Source organism: Pristiophorus japonicus, chromosome 16 (genome assembly GCF_044704955.1).
Source record: "Pristiophorus japonicus isolate sPriJap1 chromosome 16, sPriJap1.hap1, whole genome shotgun sequence".
In the NCBI taxonomy this organism is placed as follows: Eukaryota; Metazoa; Chordata; class Chondrichthyes; family Pristiophoridae; genus Pristiophorus; species Pristiophorus japonicus.
The window spans coordinates 134,345,680-134,365,485 of NC_091992.1; the positions used below are offsets into that span (position 1 = coordinate 134,345,680).

The 19,806-nt window shown below is 49.3% G+C and overlaps 1 protein-coding gene across 7 annotated transcripts in view; it reads right to left on the bottom strand.

Annotated features, from left to right (window-relative positions):
- stxbp4 (syntaxin binding protein 4) overlaps positions 1-19,806 on the bottom strand; it is a 205,537-nt gene that overhangs the window by 20,768 nt on the left and 164,963 nt on the right. The gene's annotated exons all lie outside the window — the stretch shown is intronic.

A 19,806-nucleotide genomic window follows, 5' to 3' on the forward strand; every position in this document is an offset into this window, starting at 1 on the left:
GATGATATAGAGGGGCACTGGGTGATATAGAGGGGCACTGGGTGATATAGAGGGGGGGCACTGGGTGATATAGAGGGGCACTGGATGATATCGAGGGGAACTGGGTGATATAGAGGGCCAGTGGATGATACAGAGGGGCACTGGGTGATATAGAGGGGCACTGGGTGATACAGAGGGGCACTGGGTGATATCGAGGGGCACTGGGTGATATCGAGGAGGGGCACTGGGTGATATAGAGGGGCAGTGGGTGATATAGAGGGGCACTGGATGATACAGAGGGGCACTGGATGATACAGAGGGGCACTGGGTGATATGGAGTAGGGGCACTGGGTGATATCGAGGGGCACTGGGTAATATGGAGGAAGGGCACTGGGTGATATGGAGTAGGGGCACTGGGTGATATAGAGGGGCAGTGGGTGATATGGAGTAGGGGCACTGGGTGATATGGAGTAGGGGCACTGGGTGATAGCGAGGGGCACTGGGTGATATGGAGTAGGGGCACTGGGTGATATGGAGTAGGGGCACTGGGTGATATGGAGTAGGGGCACTGGGTGATAGCGAGGGGCACTGGGTGATATGGAGTAGGGGCACTGGGTGATATGGAGTAGGGGCACTGGGTGATAGAGAGGGGTAATTGGGTGATATGGAGTAGGGGCAATGCTGTGGTTCGGGGCTCAAACCGAGTGCCCGGTGCGGATGCCTAATGCCTATTTGAGGCGATTGGACGGCAGATCATGATCCGATATTCGTCTCTCCCCATTCCGCTGCTGATATAACAAACCGCCCCCCCCCCCACCCCACCCCACCCACCCCTGGGGATGGCAATGTTGGATTCTTCCCCCAACCCCATCATCTCCCGTGATGGTTTGTCTCCACACTGTAAGAGGAAAAGTTCAATACGAACCGTAATTAAAATCCGTAGTGAAACATAATCAACAAGGTATGGGAGGGGGGTGGTGGGGTGGGAGAAGTTAAAGTTGACAGTAACACAGCCTGACATAAATACTTTATGTAATATTTATAGAATTATTTCACAAACGGGAAGAGCACTGGAGGGAACTGTTAAATGTCAGGAGCTGCAGGAAGCCCCAAGCAGTGATGCAGCCTGGCCAGAGAGCAGACATTGTCGTGCTCCCCAGGTCAAGGTGACTTACAACCTGCACCAGTGCCAGATCCAGTCCCACTTCAAACCTTTATCTTCACCCAACCTTGTTTCACATGTATTTTCTCACCCTCCTCCGCACTCACATTTATCTCTGTAACCTCCTCCAGCCCTACAACCCATCCCTATCTCTGTAACCTCCTCCAGCCCTACAACCCCTCCGAGATCTCTGTAACCTCCTCCAGCCCTACAACCCATCCCTATCTCTGTAACCTCCTCCAGCCCTACAACCCATCCCTATCTCTGTAACCTCCTCCAGCCCTACAACCCCTCCCTATCTCTGTAACCTCCTCCAGCCCTACAACCCCTCCCTATCTCTGTAACCTCCTCCAGCCCTATAACCCCTCCGAGATCTCTGTAACCTCCTCCAGCCCTACAACCCCCGAGATCTCTCTAACCTCCTCCAGCCCTACAATCCCTCCCTATCTCTGTAACCTCCTCCAGCCCTACAACCCCTCCGAGATCTCTGTAACCTCCTCCAACCCTACAACCCCCAGAGATTTCTGTAACCTCCTCCAGCCCTACAACCCCCGAGATCTCTCTAACCTCCTCCAGCCCTACAACCCCTCCGAGAGCTCTGTAATCTCCTCCAGCCCTACAACACCCAGAGATCTCTAACCTCCTCCAGCCCTACAACCCCCAGAGATCTCTAACCTCCTCCAGCCCTAAAACCCCCAGAGATCTCTAACCTCCTCCAGTCTTACAACCTCTCCCTATCTCTGTAACCTCCTCCAGCCCTACAACCCCTCCCTATCTCTGTAACCTCCTCCAGCCCTGCAACCCATCCCTATCTCTGTAATCTCATCCAGCCCTACAACCCCTCCCTATCTCTGTAACCTCCTCCAGCCCTACAACCCTCCGAGATCTCTGCGCTCCTCCAATTCTGCCCTCTTGCACATCCCTGATTATAATCACTCCACCATTGGCGGCCGTGCCTTCAGTTGCCTGGGCCCCAAGCTCTGGAAAACCCTCCCTAAACCTCTCCACCCCTCTCTCTCCTCCTTTAAGATGCCCCTTAAAGCCAACCTGTCCCAATATCTCCTTATGTGGCTCCATATCACATTCTGTTGGTTTCCTCTCCGGTGATGTGGGGCGATGCCTTTATTCGCATCCCCTACAGAGGTTTTTAAAATTCAAGGGGGAATTTTAACTCCCGCTCGGAATCTGCAGTGGAGGTGTCTTTTAAGGAAAAATTGGATAAATATTTGAAGCAAGGAATTGGGTAAAGTGCAGGACAGTGGGATTAGTGTGAGATTTCTTGAGCAAAGAGCCAGCAGAGACAATGGGCCGAATGGCTTCCTCCTGGGCATTAAATCATCAGAAATAGATTACTGATCACTCATCTGTTATTTGTCAATTGGCTGCAGTCTTTGTCTACATAAGAACAGCGACTGAACTTCAAAAGTAAAATACTGTGGGACAGACATCCGGAGAATGTGGCAAGGTGCTATTTTCTTTTCAACCTATCTTTTCTATCTCAGATGGTGACGGACAAGATTTACATTTCCGGTTACATTAGCAATTTTTTTCTAGATTTAGCAGCAACTGAAAAGAATGTTAACATAGCCGATTATTAAAGGAGGATGTCATTTGGATTGTAGACAATTAACTCAAAGCCCTCATTTTCCGTTTTACACCTGCCACTGCAGGTACCCAATTTCTAAGCGCAAATTTTGTTAACTTTTATTAATTAAAAGAAGATGGAGACAATTATTATTTGACTGATGTGGTGTTGACTCTGTCAAAGCAGCTTGTGTTGGTACAATTATCTCCTAATGACAGGACACGTTACCGGAGGATGCTTCATCCTATAATCTCAGTGTGAAACTACTTCTTTATTTTATATTATAGATTTGAGATTCCCCCAATAGGTTGCAGCATGTCACACAACTTGCATTTATATAGTGCCTTTAACATAGTAAAATGTCCCAAGGTGCAACACAGGAGCACTTAGCAAACAGTATTTGACACCGAACCACATAAGCAGATATTAAGGACAGGAGACCAAAAGCTTGGTCAATGAGGTAAGTTTTAGGGAGCGTCTTAAAGGAGCAAAGAGGCGGGGAGGTTTAGGGAGGGAATTCCAGAGCTTGGGGCCCAGGCAGCTGAAGGCACGGTGGCCAATGGTGGAGTGATTATAATCAGGGATGTGCAAGAGGCCAGAATTGGAGGAGCGCAGAGATCTCGGGGGGGGGGGGGGGTTGTGGGGCTGGAAGAAGTTCATCATCATAGGCAGTCCCTCGGAGTCGAGGAAGACTTGCTTCCACTCTAAAAGTGAGTTCTCAGGTGACTGAAGAGTCCAATGTGGGTCCTACAGTCTCTGTCAGAGGTGGGGCAGACAGTGGTTGAAGGAAAGGGTGGGTGGGGAGTCTGGGTTAATGCACGCTCCTTCCGCTGTCCGTGCTTGGTTTCTGCATGCTCTCGACGACGGACTCGAGGTGCTCAGCGCCCTCCCGGATGCTCTTCCTCCATTTTGGGCAGTCGTGAGCCAGGGATTCCCGGATGTCAGTGGGGATGTTGCACTTTATCAAGGAAGCTTTGAGGGTGTCCTTGAAGCGGTTCCTTGGCCCACTTGGGGATCGCTGGCCGTGTAGGAGTTCCGAGTAGAGTGCTTGCTTTGGGAGTCTCGGGTCGGGCATGTGGACAATGAGACCCGATCAACAGAGCTGGTCGAGTGTGGTCAGTGCTTCGATGCTGGGGATGTTGGCCTGAGCAAGAACACGGATGTTAGTGCGTTTGTCCTCCCAGGGGATTTGCAGGATCTTGCGGAGGCAGTGCTGGTGGTACTTCTCCAGTGCTTTGAGACGTCTACTGTATATAGTCCAAGTCTCTGAGCCATACAGGAGGGCGGGTACCACTACAGCCCTGTAGACCATAAGCTTGGTGCCGGATTGGAGGTCCTGGTCTTCAAACACTCTCTTCCTCAGGCGACTGAAGGCTGCACTGGCGCACTGAAGGTGGTGTTGGACCTCGTCGTCATTGTCTGCTCTTGCTGACAGAAGGCTCGCGAGGTATGGAAAATGGCCCACGTTGTCCAAGGCCGCGTTGTGTATTTTGATAATCGGGGGGCAGTGCTGAGTGGCGGGGTCAGGTTGGTAGAGGACTTTTGTCTTACGGATGTTTAGCGTGTGGCCTATGCTCTCGTACGCCTCGGTGAAGGAGTTGACGATGGCTTAGAGTCCAGCCTCCGAGTGTGCGCAGACGCAAGAGTCGTCTGTGTACTGTAGTTCAATGACAGAGGATGGGACAACCTTGGATCTAGCCTGGAGGCGGTAGAAGTTGAACAGATTCCCATTGGTTTTATAGTTTAGTTCCATTCCAGCGGGGAGAGTGAGATGGAGCATTGCAGCAATGATGATCGAGAAGAGCGTTGGTGCGATGACACAGCCCTGCTTGACCCCGGTCCGGACGTGGACTGGGTCTGTGGTGGATCCGTTGGTCAGCATCACGGCTTGTACATCGTGGAGCAGACGGAGGATTTTTGAGAGCAGTCGAAACGGAGGAGGATGCTTCATAGTCCCTCACGGTTAACGGTGTCAAGGGCCTTTGTGAGGTCAAAGGCGGCCATGTACAAGGGTTGGTGCTGGTCCCTGTATTTCTCTTGCGGTGAAGATTAAACGATCATGGGATAAGAGGTTACGGGGAGCGGGCAGGGAAGTGGAACTGAGTCCTTAATCAGATCAACCATGATCTTAATGAATGGCGGAGCAGGCTCGGGGGTCGTATGGCCTACTCCTGCTCCTATTTCTTATGTTCTTATTTCTTATGTCCGTTGTACCCCTTGGTGGACGGAATCCGCACTGTGACTCTGGGAGGAGCTCCTCAGGCACAGGGAGAAGATGGTGGAGGAGGATTCTTGCGATGACTTTCCCAGTGGCCGACAGCAGGGAGATTCCTCTGTAGTTGCCGCAGTTGGACTTGTCCCCTTTTTTGAAGACGGTCACGATTACGGCGTCCCTGAGATCTCCTGGCATGTGCTCCTCCTTCCAGATAAAAGAAATAAGGTCAGGCATTCGTGCCAATAGTGCTTCTCCGCCATACTTTAGTGCCTTGGCGGGAATTCCATCTACTCCTGTTGCCTTGTTGTTTTTGAGCTGACAGATGACCTTTTCTACCTTGTGTAGGGCTGGGGTTTTGCTGAGATGGTGGTGGGTAGCATGCTGCAGGATGGAGTCGAGGACACTCGCGTCGAAGGCAGAATCTCGGTTAAGGAAATTTTCGAAATGATCCTTCCAACGGGCCCTGACTCTATCCTTAATGAGTGTCTCTCCGTTCTTGGCCAGCAGTGGGGTAGGGCTTTGGGTGCTTGACTGCAGTGAAGAATCCTCGCACGTCATGGTTGTCGGCCAGCTGCTGGATCTCCTGTGCTTTCTCCACCCACCATCTGTTTTTTAGGTCGTGGGTTTTTTGTTGGGCCTTGGTCTTCAGCCGTCTGTAGAGCTGCTTTGCTGCTCCCGAGTTGGGTTGCTGCTTTAAGTTCAGAAATGCCCTGCGCTTGCGGCTTATTAGCTCCTGGATCTCCTGGTTATTCTCATCAAACCAGTCAGTGTTTCCTGGTTGAGTGACCGAGCGTCTCTTCGCAGGCACTGGTTATGGAGGCCTTAAGGGTAGACCAGACGCTGCGGGCACTCTGCGTCTCGGGGTCATCAAGGGTCGCCAGGTTGGCAGTGAGGCGCTGGCTGTATAGGGGTCTCTTAGCTGGGTCTTTGAGTGCCCCGGCGTTGATTTTCCTGTGGTATTGTTTCTGTTGCCGTCGTTGTTTTGGGGCTATATTAATGTTGTGACGGAACAGATTAGGCAGTGGTCTGTCCAGTAGTCGTCAGCTCTTGTCATGGTGCGGGTGATGCACACGTCCTTGCGGTCCCTCGCGCGGACAATGTCGTTGTCGAGAAGCCAGTGCTTGGAACGAGGGTGTTGCTACGATGCCTTGGACTTGTCCCTCCGGCGGAACAAGGTGTTGGTGAGGACAAGGCTATGCTCTAGGCATTTTGTCAGGAGCAGGGTCCCGCTGGAGTTGGTTTTCCCTACTCCCTCTCTGCCGATCGCACCTCCCCAGAAGCCTGTGGCCTTTCTGACTCTGGTGTTGAAATTGCCGAGAGGATCATCTTGTCGTCTGTTGAGACTCAGGACAGGGATTGTTCGAGGCTGGCGTAGAATTCCTCTTTGGTCTCATCTGTAGCATCCAGTGTTGGGGCCTGCGACCTGATGACTGTAGTGCACTGGTTCCGAGCTAGGGTGAGCCGAAGAGTCACGAGACGTTCGCTCCATCTTTGCTTCTCGGTGGGTCGCAGGAGAAGATAGTATGGCCACCACCATTACACGCACCACGTTACACTCCCGGAGGAACTAACAGAGATAGGGAGGGGCAAGGCCATGGACGGATTTGAAAACAAGGATGAGAATTGTGTCACACATGGGATCAAACAGGATGGAGTGATTCAGACACAGGATGGAATGCATCTAATAGCTGAACCTGCAATGTGTTCCAGTTACCTTCCACACCGCTATACACAGACACCGGATATTTGGAGCGACTTTTGGCATGGAGTAATTCAATTGCTTAGGTGCCAGCCTCCAGGCCTCGTCTTTCAGTTGAATCAGCTGCTGATGTGAGCAGGATGGGAAATTCCCCCACGGGCCAGTAGCCGCAAACATAAGGTGCTCGCTCTCACTCTGGGCTTCTGAGAATGTGTTCCAGAGACTCGTGCTTCAATGAGAAGCCCCTGCCAACATCTGGAGCGGGAACCTCTTCAACAATGTCCTGGAGGGATGCCACCAAGGGCTGCTAAAGGCAAAGGGCCAGTGCTATCTGGAGGCACTCTGACAGCTAGCACACACATCACTCTCCCCTCTGCAGTTATAGTGCCGTCCAATATCAGCTTGCACCCACGTGCAGTCGGGCGCCCCTTCTCGCGCACCCAGCAGGGGGAGACTGTGAGCTGCAAGCTGCCCCAGGCCGAGTCCTGGGCAGATTGACCGGCCCAGTTTGCCGTTAGAAACATAGAAACATAGAAAATAGGTGCAGGAGTAGGCCATTCAGCCCTTCTAGCCTACACCGCCATTCAGTGAGTTCATGGCTGAACATGAAACTTCAGTACCCCCTTCCTGCTTTCTCGCCATACCGCTTGATCCCCCGAGTAGTAAGGACTTCATCTAACTCCCTTTTGAATATATTTAGTGAATTGGCCTCAACTACTTTCTGTGGTAGAGAATTCCACAGGTTCACCACTCTCTGGGTGAAGAAGTTTCTCCTCATCTCGGTCCTAAATGGCTTACCCCTTATCCTCAGACTGTGACCCCTGGTTCTGGACTTCCCCAACATTGGGAACATTCTTCCTGCATCTAACCTGTCTAAACCCGTCAGAATTTTAAACGTTTCCATGAGGTCCCCTCTCATTCTTCTGAACTCCAGTGAATAAAAGCCCAGTTGATCCAGTCTTTCTTGATAGGTCAGTCCCGCCATCCCGGGAATCAGTCTGGTGAATCTTCGCTGCACTCCCTCAATAGCAAGAATGTCCTTCTTCAAGTTAGGAGACCAAAACTGTACACAATACTCCAGGTGTGGCCTCACCAAGGCCCTGTACAACTGTAGCAACACCTCCCTGCCCCTGTATTCAAATCCCCTCGCTATGAAGGCCAACATGCCATTTGCTTTCTTAACCGTCTGCTGTACCTGCATGCTAACCTTCAATGACTGATGTACCATGACACCCAGGTCTCGTTGCACCTTCCCTTTTCCTAATCTGTCACCATTCAGATAATAGTCTGTCTCTCTGTTTTTACCACCAAAGTGGATAACCTCACATTTATCCACATTATACTTCATCTGCCATGCATTTGCCCACTCACCTAACCTATCCAAGTCACTCTGCAGCCTAATAGCATCCTTCTCGCAGCTCACACTGCCACCCAACTTAGTGTCATCCGCAAATTTGGAGATACTGCATTTAATCCCCTCGTCTAAATCATTAATGTACAATGTAAACAGCTGGGGCCCCAGCACAGAACCTTGCGGCACCCCACTAGTCACTGCCTGCCATTCTGAAAAGTACCCGTTTACTCCTACTCTTTGCTTCCTGTCTGACAACCAGTTCTCAATCCACGTCAGCACACTACCCCCAATCCCATGTGCTTTAACTTTGCACATTAATCTCTTGTGTGGGACCTTGTCGAAAGCCTTCTGAAAGTCCAAATATACCACATCAACTGGTTCTCCTTTGTCCATTCTACTGGAAACATCCTCAAAAAATTCCAGAAGATTTGTCAAGCATGATTTCCCTTTCACAAATCCATGCTGACTTGGACCTATCATATCACCATTTTCCAGATGCACTGCTATGACATCCTTAATAATTGATTCCATCATTTTACCCACTACTGATGTCAGGATGACCGGTCTATAATTCCCTGTTTTCTCTCTCCCTCCTTTTTTAAAAAGTGGGGTTACATTGGCTACCCTCCACTCCATAGGAACTGATCCAGAGTCAATGGAATGTTGGAAAATGACTGTCAATGCATCCGTTATTTCTAAGGCCACCTCCTTAAGTACTCTGGGATGCAGTCCATCAGGCCCTGGGGATTTATCGGCCTTCAATCCCATCAATTTCCCCAACACAATTTCCCGACTAATAAAGATTTCCCTCAGTTCCTCCTTCTTACTAGACCCTCTGACCCCTTTTATATCCGGAAGGTTGTTTGTATCCTCCTTAGTGAATACCGAACCAAAGTACTTGTTCAATTGGTCTGCCATTTCTTTGTTCCCCGTTATGACTTCCCCTGATTCTGACTGCAGGGGACTTACGTTTGTCTTTACTAACCTTTTTCTCTTTACATACCTATAGAAACTTTTGCAATCCGCCTTAATGTTCCCTGCAAGCTTCTTCTCGTACTCCATTTTCCCTGCCCTAATCAAACCCTTTGTCCTCCTCTGCTGAGTTCTAAATTTCTCCCAGTCCCCAGGTTCGCTGCTATTTCTGGCCAATTTGTATGCCACTTCCTTGGCTTTAATACTATCCCTGATTTCCCTAGATAGCCACGGTTGAGCCACCTTCCCTTTTTTATTTTTACGCCAGACAGGAATGTACAATTGTTGTAATTCATCCATGCGGTCTCTAAATGTCTGCCATTGCCCATCCACAGTCAACCCCCTAAGTATCATTCGCCAATCTATCCTAGCCAATTCACGCCTCATACCTTCAAAGTTACCCTTCTTTAAGTTCTGGACCATGGTCTCTGAATTAACTGTTTCATTCTCCATCCTAATGCAGAATTCCACCATATTATGGTCACTCTTCCCCAAGGGGCCTCGCACAATGAGATTGCTAATTAATCCTCTCTCATTACACAACACCCAGTCTAAGATGACCTCTCCCCTAGTTGGTTCCTCGACATATTGGTCTAGAAAACCATCCCTTATGCACTCCAGGAAATCCTCCTCCACCGTATTGCTTCCAGTTTGGCTAGCCCAATCTATGTGCATATTAAAGTCACCCATTATAACTGCTACACCTTTATTGCATGCACAGTTGCCTGAGCTCTGGCCAGGGCAAAGCTTTGAACTGGAATACGCGCTTCACATCCCTGCCCAGTGAACTCCTGCTGGTCAGTGGGCAGGTGGAGACACTCGGGTAGGAACTGGCCCTTGCTCTGCACTGTTTATGCCAGTTTCCAAAGCCGTCGTCCTGGACCCAAACGGTATTGGGTCAGTCCATTTATCAGACGGTCCTGACAGCCACCGAAAACAGGCATTAGGCCCCTTACAAACAACTTGCATTTATATAGCGCCTTTAACATAGTAAAACTGCCCAAGTCGCTACACAGGAGCGATTATCAAAACAATATTTGACACCGAATCACGTAAGGAAACATTAGAACAGATGACCAACAGCTTGGTCTAAGAGGTAGGTTTTAATGAGCGTCTTAAAGGAGGAGCGAGAGGCGGAGAGGTTTGGGAGGGGGCGAAAGACTCTTTGACTGAGAGTCAAGAATCATCCAGTTAGGTCACCAAGAGCCTGTTCGCTTTCCAGTTGGCTGGGAAGGCGGGGCATGGCGAGGATGGACGGGTCGGGCAACCAATGGCGGGAGCGTGGGGGCGGGGCACTGCAAGGATGGAAATATCAGGCAACCAATGGCGGGAGTGTGGGGGCGGGGCACTGCGATGATGGACGGTTTGGGTGACCAATGGCGGGTGTGTGAGGGTGGGGCACTGAGGATGGAAGTGTCAGGCGACCAATGGTGGTCGTGTGGGGGCGGGGCAGTGGAGGATGGACATGTCGGGTGACCAATGGCGGGAGTGTGGGGGCGGGGCACCGCGAGGATGGAAGTGTCAGGCGACCAATGGCGGGAGTGTGGGGGCGGGGCAGTGGGAGCTTATGTGATGAAACCTCCATGAACACGTCTGACCAGAGTTGGTGACCCCAGTCACTGCTGACCTTTACCCTTTCTCCATGCAGACATTAAACAGGACCTACAGCAAAATGCCCTCCCTCTCTCTTCAATGCATGAGTCAGCTCCCAGATAATCAGAGACGTCCCATAAGAGCAGCAAACGCGAGAGTCTCGCTGAATAATGCAATCATAAACTAGCTTTCGCTGTGATCCGCTCCGCTCTGCATACATCCCCCATCCTGGTGCTGCTGGAGCTGCCTAATTCAAGCACGGCAGGGGATGTGGCCTCCTGGATTCCGAGTGACAGTCACCGCACTGCGACTAACCCACAGAGAACCGCCAGCTGTATCCTGCCATCACTCACATGCCATGCATGGTAATGTACTTCAAAGGTTTAGGCTGAGAATGTGCCACTTGGTGATAATAAATACTGCCAGTTTGTATTCACTACTTCTGACAAACATGCTTTCTCTTTCAGACACTTGCTTGACCATTGATCAAAGGTTAAACCCCAGGTCCTGTCCTGGTGCTTGTGAAAGATCCCACGGTACGATTTCGAAGAAGAGCAGGGGAGTTATCGCCGGTGTCCTGGCCAATATTTATCCCTCAATCAACATAACAAAAACAGATTATCTGGTCATTATCACATTGCCGTTTGTGGGAGCTTGCTGTGCACAAATTGGCTGCCGTGTTTCCCACACTGCAACAGTGACTACACTCCAAAAGTACTTCATTGGCTGTAAAGCGCTTTGAGACGTCCAGTGGTCGTGAAAGGCGCTATATAGATGGAAGTTTTTCTTTCACAAGTCAGAGACGAGCAGAGAGCTCTCCCACTGTTCTGCTCAACACTCATCTTGCCTTTCAGATGAGACATTAAACCGAGGCCCCATCTGCCCTCTCAGGTGGACGTAAAAGATCCCACGGCACTATTTCGATGAAGAGCAGGGGAGTTATCCCGCTGTCCTGGGGCTGATATTTATCCCTCAATCAACATCACTAAAACAGATTATTTGGTCATTATCACATTGCTGTTTGTGGGAGTTTGCTGTGTAAACTGGCTGCTGTGTTTCTGACATTGCAACAGTGACTACACTTCAAAAGTACTTCATTGATCGTAAAGCATTTGAGCTGTCCAATGGTCATGAAAGGCACTATATAAATGCAAGTCTTTCTTTTCATCCGATGCCCATACACAGCCTCCCCAGCAGGAGTCAATGAGCAACGATATGAAGCAGGGTATTCTGACTGACGGTTCCTATCCCCTAGCTGGGGGATCTGTAAAGGGTCTCGCTGAGATAAGCTGATTCAGCACTGGGCAGTGGCCGAGCCTTTTGTTCTCTGCGCATTCGGCCAGGTGGAAATAGACTGGCAAATGATATTTAAAGGGTTGACGGTGGATAGGCAATGGCAAACATTTAAAGATCACATGGATGAACTTCAACAATTGTACATCCCTATCTGAAGTAAAAATAAAACGGGGAAGGTGGCTCAACTGTGGCTAACAAGGGAAATTAAGGATAGTGTTAAATCCAAGGAAGAGGCATATAAATTGGCCAGAAAAAGCAGCAAATCTGAAGACTGGGAGAAATTTAGGATTCAGCAGAGGAGGAACATGGGTTTAATTAAGAGGGGGAAAATAGAGTACGAGAAGAAGCTTGCCGGGAACATAAAAACTGACTGCAAAAGCTTCTATAGATATGTGAAGAGAAAAAGATTAGTGAAGACAAACATAGGTCCCTTGCAGTCGATTCAGGTGAATTTATAATGGGGAACAAAGAAACGGCAGACCAATTGAACAAATACTTTGGTTCTGTCTTCACGAAGGAAGACACAAATAACCTTCCGGAAGTACTAGGGGACCGAGGGTCTAGAGAGAAGGAGGAACTGAAGGATATCTTTATTAGACGGGAAATTGATGTGATTGAAGGCTGATAAATCCCTGGGCCTGATAGTCTGCACCCCAGAGTACTTAAGGAAGTAGCCCTAGAAATAGTGGATGCATTGGTGATGATTTTCCAACAGTCTATCCACTCTGGATCAGTTCCTATGGACTGGAGGGTGGCTAATGTAACCCCACTTTTTAAAAATGGAGGGAGAGAGACAGCGGGTAATTATAGACCGGTTAGCCTGACATCAGTAGTGGGGAAAATGTTGGAATCAATTATTAAAGATGAAATAGCAGCGCATTTGGAAAGCAGTGACAGGATCGGTCCAAGTCGGCATGGATTTATGAAAGGGAAATCATGCTTGACAAATCTTCTAGAATTTTTTGAGGATGTAACTAGTAGAGTGGACAAGGGAGAACCAGTGGATGTGGTGTATTTGGACTTTCAAAAGGCTTTTGACAAGGTCCCGCGCAAGAGATTGGTGTGCAAAATTAAAACACATGGTATTGGGGGTAATGTACTGACGTGGATAGAGAACTGGTTTGGCAGACAGGAGCAGAGTCGGGATAAATGGATCCTTTTCAGAATGGCAGGCAGTGACTAGTGGAGTGCCTCAGGGCTCAGTGCTGGGACCCCAGCTCTTTACAATATACATCAATGATTTGGATGAAGGAATTGAGTGTAACATCTCCAAGTTTGCAGATGACACTAAACTGGGTGGCAGTGTGAGCTGTGAGGAGGGCGCTAGGAGGCTGCAGGGTGACTTGGACAGGTTAGGTGAGTGGACAAATGCATGGCAGATGCAGTATAATATGGATAAATGTGAGGTTATCCACTTTGGGGGCAAAAACACGAAGACAGAATATTATCTGAATGGCGGCAGATTAGGAAAAGGGGAGGTGCAATGAGACCTGGGTATCATGGTTCATCAGTCTTTGAAAGTTGGCATATAGGTACAGCAGGCAGTGAAGAAGGCAAATGGTATGTTGGCCTTCATAGCTAGGGGGTTTGAGTATAGGAGCAAGGAGGTCTTACTGCAGTTGTACAGGGCCTTGGTGAGGCCACACCTGGAATATTGTGTTCAGTTTTGGTCTCATAATCTGAGGAAGGATGTTCTTGCTATTGAGGGAGTGCAGCGAAGGTTCACCAGACTGATTCCCGGGATGGCAGGACTGACATATGAGGAGAGACTGGATCAACTGGGCATTTATACATTGGAGTTTAGAAGGATGAGAGGGGATCTCATAGAAACATATAAGATTCTGACGGGACTGGACAGGTTAGATGCGGGAAGAATGTTCCCGATGTTGGGGAAGTCCAGAACCAAGGGTCTTAGGATACGGGGTAGGCCATTTAGGACTGAGATGAGGAGAAACTTCTTCACTCAGAGAGTTGTTAACCTGTGGAATTCCCTACCGCAGAGAGTTGTTGATGCCAGTTCATTGGATATATTCAAGAGGGAGTTAGATATGGCTCTTCCAGCTAAAGGAATCAAGGGGTATGGAGAGAAAGCAGGAAAGGGGTACTGAGGGAATGATCAGCCATGATTTTATTGAATGATGGTGCAGGCTCGAAGGGCCGAATGGCCTACTCCTGCAACTATTTTCTATGTTTCTATGAAACAGAACGGGGACTGTGAGATGGGGTGAGTGCACTAATACCCCATCCTCGGCTGGAGATACCTGGCCGAGGATTCCCGGCCCCCCTCCTTCTCTCCGTCAGGTGCTGTATGGGCAGCGTCAGAGCACGATTTACACAATTACATACCCTTCAGCTTACGGGCCAAGCTTTGTTTTAAAAATCATTTGTAAGTTATTAATTAGCAAACAGTTATAGCACGCAACAATATTTTAAAGATGCTTTAACCTTTCATTCTCAGCGGCCTTTAACGTGAAAAAGCCAATGAACAGAAATGAAGAGATAGAGAAACAGTGCGAAAGCAAAACAGGAAGATGAGGTAAAGATAGAGCAACAGGTAAAACGAGAAAGAAACTAGGAAACACAGCGAGCAAGAGAGAATGAGCTCCATTACATGATCTGGGAGTGTTTGATGGGACAGTGTAGAGGGAGCTTTGCTCTGTATCTAACCCCCTGTACCTGCACTGGGAGTGTTTGATGGGACAGTGTAGAGGGAGCTTTACTCTGTATCTAACCCCGTGCTGTACCTGCCCTGGGAGTGTTTGATGGGACAGTGTAGAGGGAGCTTTACTCTGTATCTAACCCCCTGTACCTGCCCTGGGAGTGTTTGATGGGACAGTGTAGAGGGAGCTTTACTCTGTATCTAACCCCCTGTACCTGCCCTGGGAGTGTTTGATGGGACAGTGTAGAGGGAGCTTTACTCTGTATCTAACCCCCTGTACCTGCCCTGGGAGTGTTTGATGGGACAGTGTAGAGGGAGCTTTACTCTGTATCTAACCCCGTGCTGTACCTGCCCTGGGAGTGTTTGATGGGACGGTGTAGAGGGAGCTTTACTCTGTATCTAACCCCGTGCTGTACCTGCCCTGGGAGTGTTTGATGGGACAGTGTAGAGGGAGCTTTACTCTGTATCTAACCCGTATTTCACTTGACCAGGGAGTGTTTAGCACTGATACAGCAGGTGCCAAAAGCGAACCGTGTTGCCAACACTCATCCTTCATGATGCTGAACATAAATAGCTTCTTAAAAAAACCTCAGTGTAAGGAGCACATGAAATGTCAGGCAGGTGTAGCTGCTGATCGGGCCTGTCCAATACTGTGAGTGGGCCTTATGCATCACGGTTAGCGTACAGGTGCCGTGTAATCTCCTGAGAGAGGCGGAAAAAACAGAAAAACCCAAGGCCAATTTGGGAACAAGAAATCCAGTGCATCTTAACCAATGCCAGTATTAGTGTTGCTGCTGCTTGAAGCCGGCACTGTGTGTGCTCGAGTGAGGATGTGTTCTGATCTGATCCTGCAAAGGGGTTTAGCTCAAATGACATACACTCAAAAAGCAAAAAAGCTTAAAGGGAGGAAGGGCTTAACGCGAAGCAGCAGAAATCTGTCACATAATCCACCTCTACAAGTAAAGCCTGTACCGCGAGCGTCTCTTGGTTCTCAGATCACCGTAACCTCGCTAACAGTGAAAGCCAAGGCCTCCTCGGGCTCCCGCTACTCCCGGAGTTGCCAAGCCTTGACTGCAGGGAGAGGAGCTTTTTTTGAGCTGCTCGGATGGAAAATCACAGAGATAGAGTCGGGGTGCTCAAGGGTCTGAGGACATTGTGCAAACCCCAATGGTTGGGGGGGCGGACGGAGGGGAACAGAAGGGAAGTGGATGACTTTGTGAGTTCAAGGTGGAAGCTGCCATGGCTGTTATTGGGTCACTGGTTTTGCTCCCTCTGATCTGGGCGACAAACCTGGTGCTGACCACATGGACACTGGAACCTTGTGTTTTCATACACCACTGCTCTCCTTTTCTAAAGGCACTGACTGTTCGCTGTGGCATAGCTTCACAGGTCACCGCACACGGGGGTATCCCACCCTGTACCCAGCCGCTCTTCACACCCACCTTACAACAAACTTGCATTTATATAGCGCCTTTAACATAGTAAAATATCCCAAAGCACATCGCAGGAACGTTATAGAGCAAAATCTGATACCGAGCCACACAAGGGCCGGCGACCCTTCGTCAGAGCCGGAGAGTGTTCGGAAAGAACAGATTCTTAACAAGCACTGAAAGGGGGAGGGGAAGAACAAAAGGGAAGGTCTGTGATAGGGTGGAAGGCAGGAGAGATTAGAGACAAAAATGATGATGGGCCGAATTGAAATGTTGATGACAGAAGTTAAAAAGACATTAGTCGAGATAGGGTGTGAATGGAGGGATAATGACCAGCTGCTATTAGAGACTAGGAGAGAAGAAGAAACAGGCTCTGGTGGTGGGGGGAGGGATTGGCAGTGGTTACGCTCTGAAATTGTTGAACTTGATGTTGAGTCCAGAAGGAACAGCACCTCATCTTTCGTTTAGGCACAAAACTGAAGTGCTAAGTTCTAAAACTAAATTCTTCCATTACATATTTCATTTCAATTTAAAAAAAAATTTTTTCACAGATATGTCTGGTTACAATTGTATATAACATATTACAAACTGCAGTTTAATAATGACCAGAAATCTCTATTTGAAATAATTTGAAAAAAAACATGGATAGATTTTAATGAGTAAATTTTAATATAACAACCACAGTACGCGTATTCTGAGATGAGGTGCTGTTCCTCAAGCTTACGTTGAGCTTCATTGGAACAGTGTAGGAGACCGAGGACGGAGAGGTCAGAGTGCGAGTGGGGTCGGGGAATTAAAGTGACAGGCGACCGGAAGCTCGGGGTCACGCTTACGGACTGAACGGAGGTGTTCCGCAAAGCAGTCACCCAATCTACGCTTGGTCTTCCCAATGTAGAGGAGACCACATCGTGAGCGGTGAATACAGTATACTACATTGAAAGATATACAAGTAAATCGCTGTGTCACCTGGAAGGAGTATTTGGGGCCCTGGACAGTGGGAAGGGATGGGGTAAAAGGTCAGGTGTTGCATCTCCTGGGCTTGCACAGGAAGGTGCTATGGGAAGGGAGGGGGTGCTGGGGGTGACTGCGGAATGGACCAGGGTGTCGTGGAGGGAACAGTCCCTTCGAACGCTGAGAGGGGAGGGGAAGATGTGATTGGTGTTGGGATCACGCTGGAGGTGGCAGAAATGGCGGAGGATGATCCGTTGAACGTGGAGGCTGGTGGGGTGAAAGGTGAGGACAAGGGGATCCCTGTCATGGTTCTGGGAGGGAGGGGAAGGGGTGAGAGCAGAGGTGCGGGAAATAGAACGGACACGGTCGAGGGCACTGTCAATCACGGTGGAGGGGAATCCTCGATTGATGAAATAGGAAGACATGTCAGAGGCACTAATATGGAAGGTGGCATCGTCAGAGCAGATGCAACAGAGACGGAGAAACTGGGGAATGGGATGGAGTCCTTACAGGAAGCGGGGTGGGAGGACGTGTAGTCCAGGGAGCTGTGGGAGTCAGTGGGATTATAGTGTGAGCCCATCTTTTTTTGGTATGAAGAGTGTCATCCTCGTCACGAGGGACTGCCTAGTAGTAGTTGTGGCTACTGGTCGCAAGCCTATCCCCAGAGGTGGAGACAGAGTAGTCGAGGAAGGGAAGAGTCGGAGATGGACCATCTGATGGTGAGGGAAGGGTGGAAATTGGATGCAAAGTGAGTGAAGTTTTCTAGTTCAGGGCGAGAGCAGGAAACGGCACCGATACAGTCATCAATGTACCGGAAAAAGAGGTGAGGGAGGGGACCCGAAACATTAACTCTGTTTCTCTCTCCACAGATGCTGCCTGACTCGTTGAGATTTCCAGCATTTTCTGTCTTTATTCTAGATTCCAGCATCCGCAGTTGTTTTGCTTTTGTAAGGAGATATTAGGTCAGGTAATCAAAAACTTTGTCAAAGAGGTAGGTTTTAAGGAAGAGAGAGAGGTGAAGAGTTTTAGGGATGAAATTCCAGAGCTTAGAGGCTCGGCACACAGCCGCCAATCTCGCGATGACGGCAGGGGGCCCCCAAAGGCCAGACATGAAGGAAAGGAGAATTTGGGGGAGCGGTTGCGAGGACAGAGGGTGGGGTCAAGGCTGGATTTTTGGAGTGGGAGCAGGTTGATGCTGGTGGTTTTGTAAGAGAGGGGAGCAGTATCTGAGCTGTGGCCACCATTTACAATGTTGCGATGTCCTCATTTGAAGATTTCCCGGAATGGTCCCAGGAATGAGGGACTTTAGATATGTGGAGAGACTGGAGAAGCTGGGGTTGCTCCCTTTAGAGCAGAGAAGGTTAAATGGAGATTTAATAGGTGTTCAAAATCATGTAGATCGGGAGATACTGTTTCGAGGGGTGTGAGGGGCGGTAACCAGAGGACACAGATCTAAGGTAATTGGCAAAAGAGTCAGGTGAGATGAGGAGAATTATTTTACGCAGCGAGTTGTTGTGATCGGGAACGCGCTGCCTGAAAGGGCGGTGGGAGCAGATTCAATCGTAGCTTTCAAAAGGGAGTTCGATAAATACTTGAAAAGGAGAAATTTTCCGGGGTATGGGGAAAGAGCGAGGGTGGGGTGGTTGGGACTAATTGGATCGATCTGTCACAGAGCCAGCACAGGCACGATGGGCCGAATGGCCTCGTGCTGTGCCGTATCATTCTATGGAATTCATTCCACATAAGCCTTGATTGGATTCAAGCTGATATGTGGAGGGTGAAAGACCAGCGGCCAGCCCGTGTCAGGAACAGGATTGCCAACGGATGACGTGTGAAGTGTGCGTCAAGGCGTTTGCTTTCAATGTTCGGCCGCACGGTGAGGGAAAGGTCGTGCGCAGACCGTTCACCGGTTTCCCCGTCGTTAAAGAAACAGGCCACGGAGAACAAAGTGCAGCTCACAGGGAACATATTGTTTGTCCGGTCCTCTTCTGTTCTACAGAGTCACAGTGGAGGCTGACGTGTGAGTGGATTAAGTGCTCCAGTATCAATGGTCACATCACTGACACTCACCAGGGTGTAATCTACCCAAGGATTATGTGCTGCACTGTGATCAGCTGCCCCATTTCCTTTGACGCATTATATAAGAGCACAGTCCTAACCTTTGGTACAGCAGCTCTCAGTACTGATAATTCGCTGGCCATAACGGTTAAATAGAAAAGAATAATTACATAAATAATTCTCGAGAGACTGGAGCAAGGTAAGAGAGGTTTGCTTTTAATTAAAAGCTGCTTGATATTAAAATCTAAAATGCTAGTTTCCCTACAACAGTGCAGCCCCATCTCTGTACGACTGACTGACCCCACAACAGTGCAGGCCGGTTGGTGTCTGACAGAGTGTCCCGATAGTGCAATCCTATCGCTGTGGCACAGACAAACCCCAGGACAGCGCTCTAGGAACCATTCTGAGGTTCGGAGACCCACACATGGTAAACGGAGCATGCATCAGAACGCAAGGTTGGACTGGTCCCAGCACAACTCAACTAGAGCTCAGATATACTTCCAAGGCTGCCCTCTCCCAGCCTGGCTTCCAAATCCATTCCCCACAATTGCTCAAAGGTAAACAGAAAAGACTTGGATTTATATAATGCCTTTCACGACCACCGGACGTCCCAAAATGCTTTACAGCCAATTAAGTACTTTGGAAGTGTCGTCACCGTTGTAATACATAGTCGACGTATTTATTGAGACGTACGAAAGCATGGGCCTTACGCTAAACATCTGTAAGACAAAGGTCCTCCACCAGCCTGTCCTCACCGCACAGCACTACCCCCCAGTCATCAAGATCCACGGCGTGGCCCTGGACACCGTGGACCACTTCCCTTATCTCAGGAGCCTCCTATCAACAAGAGCAG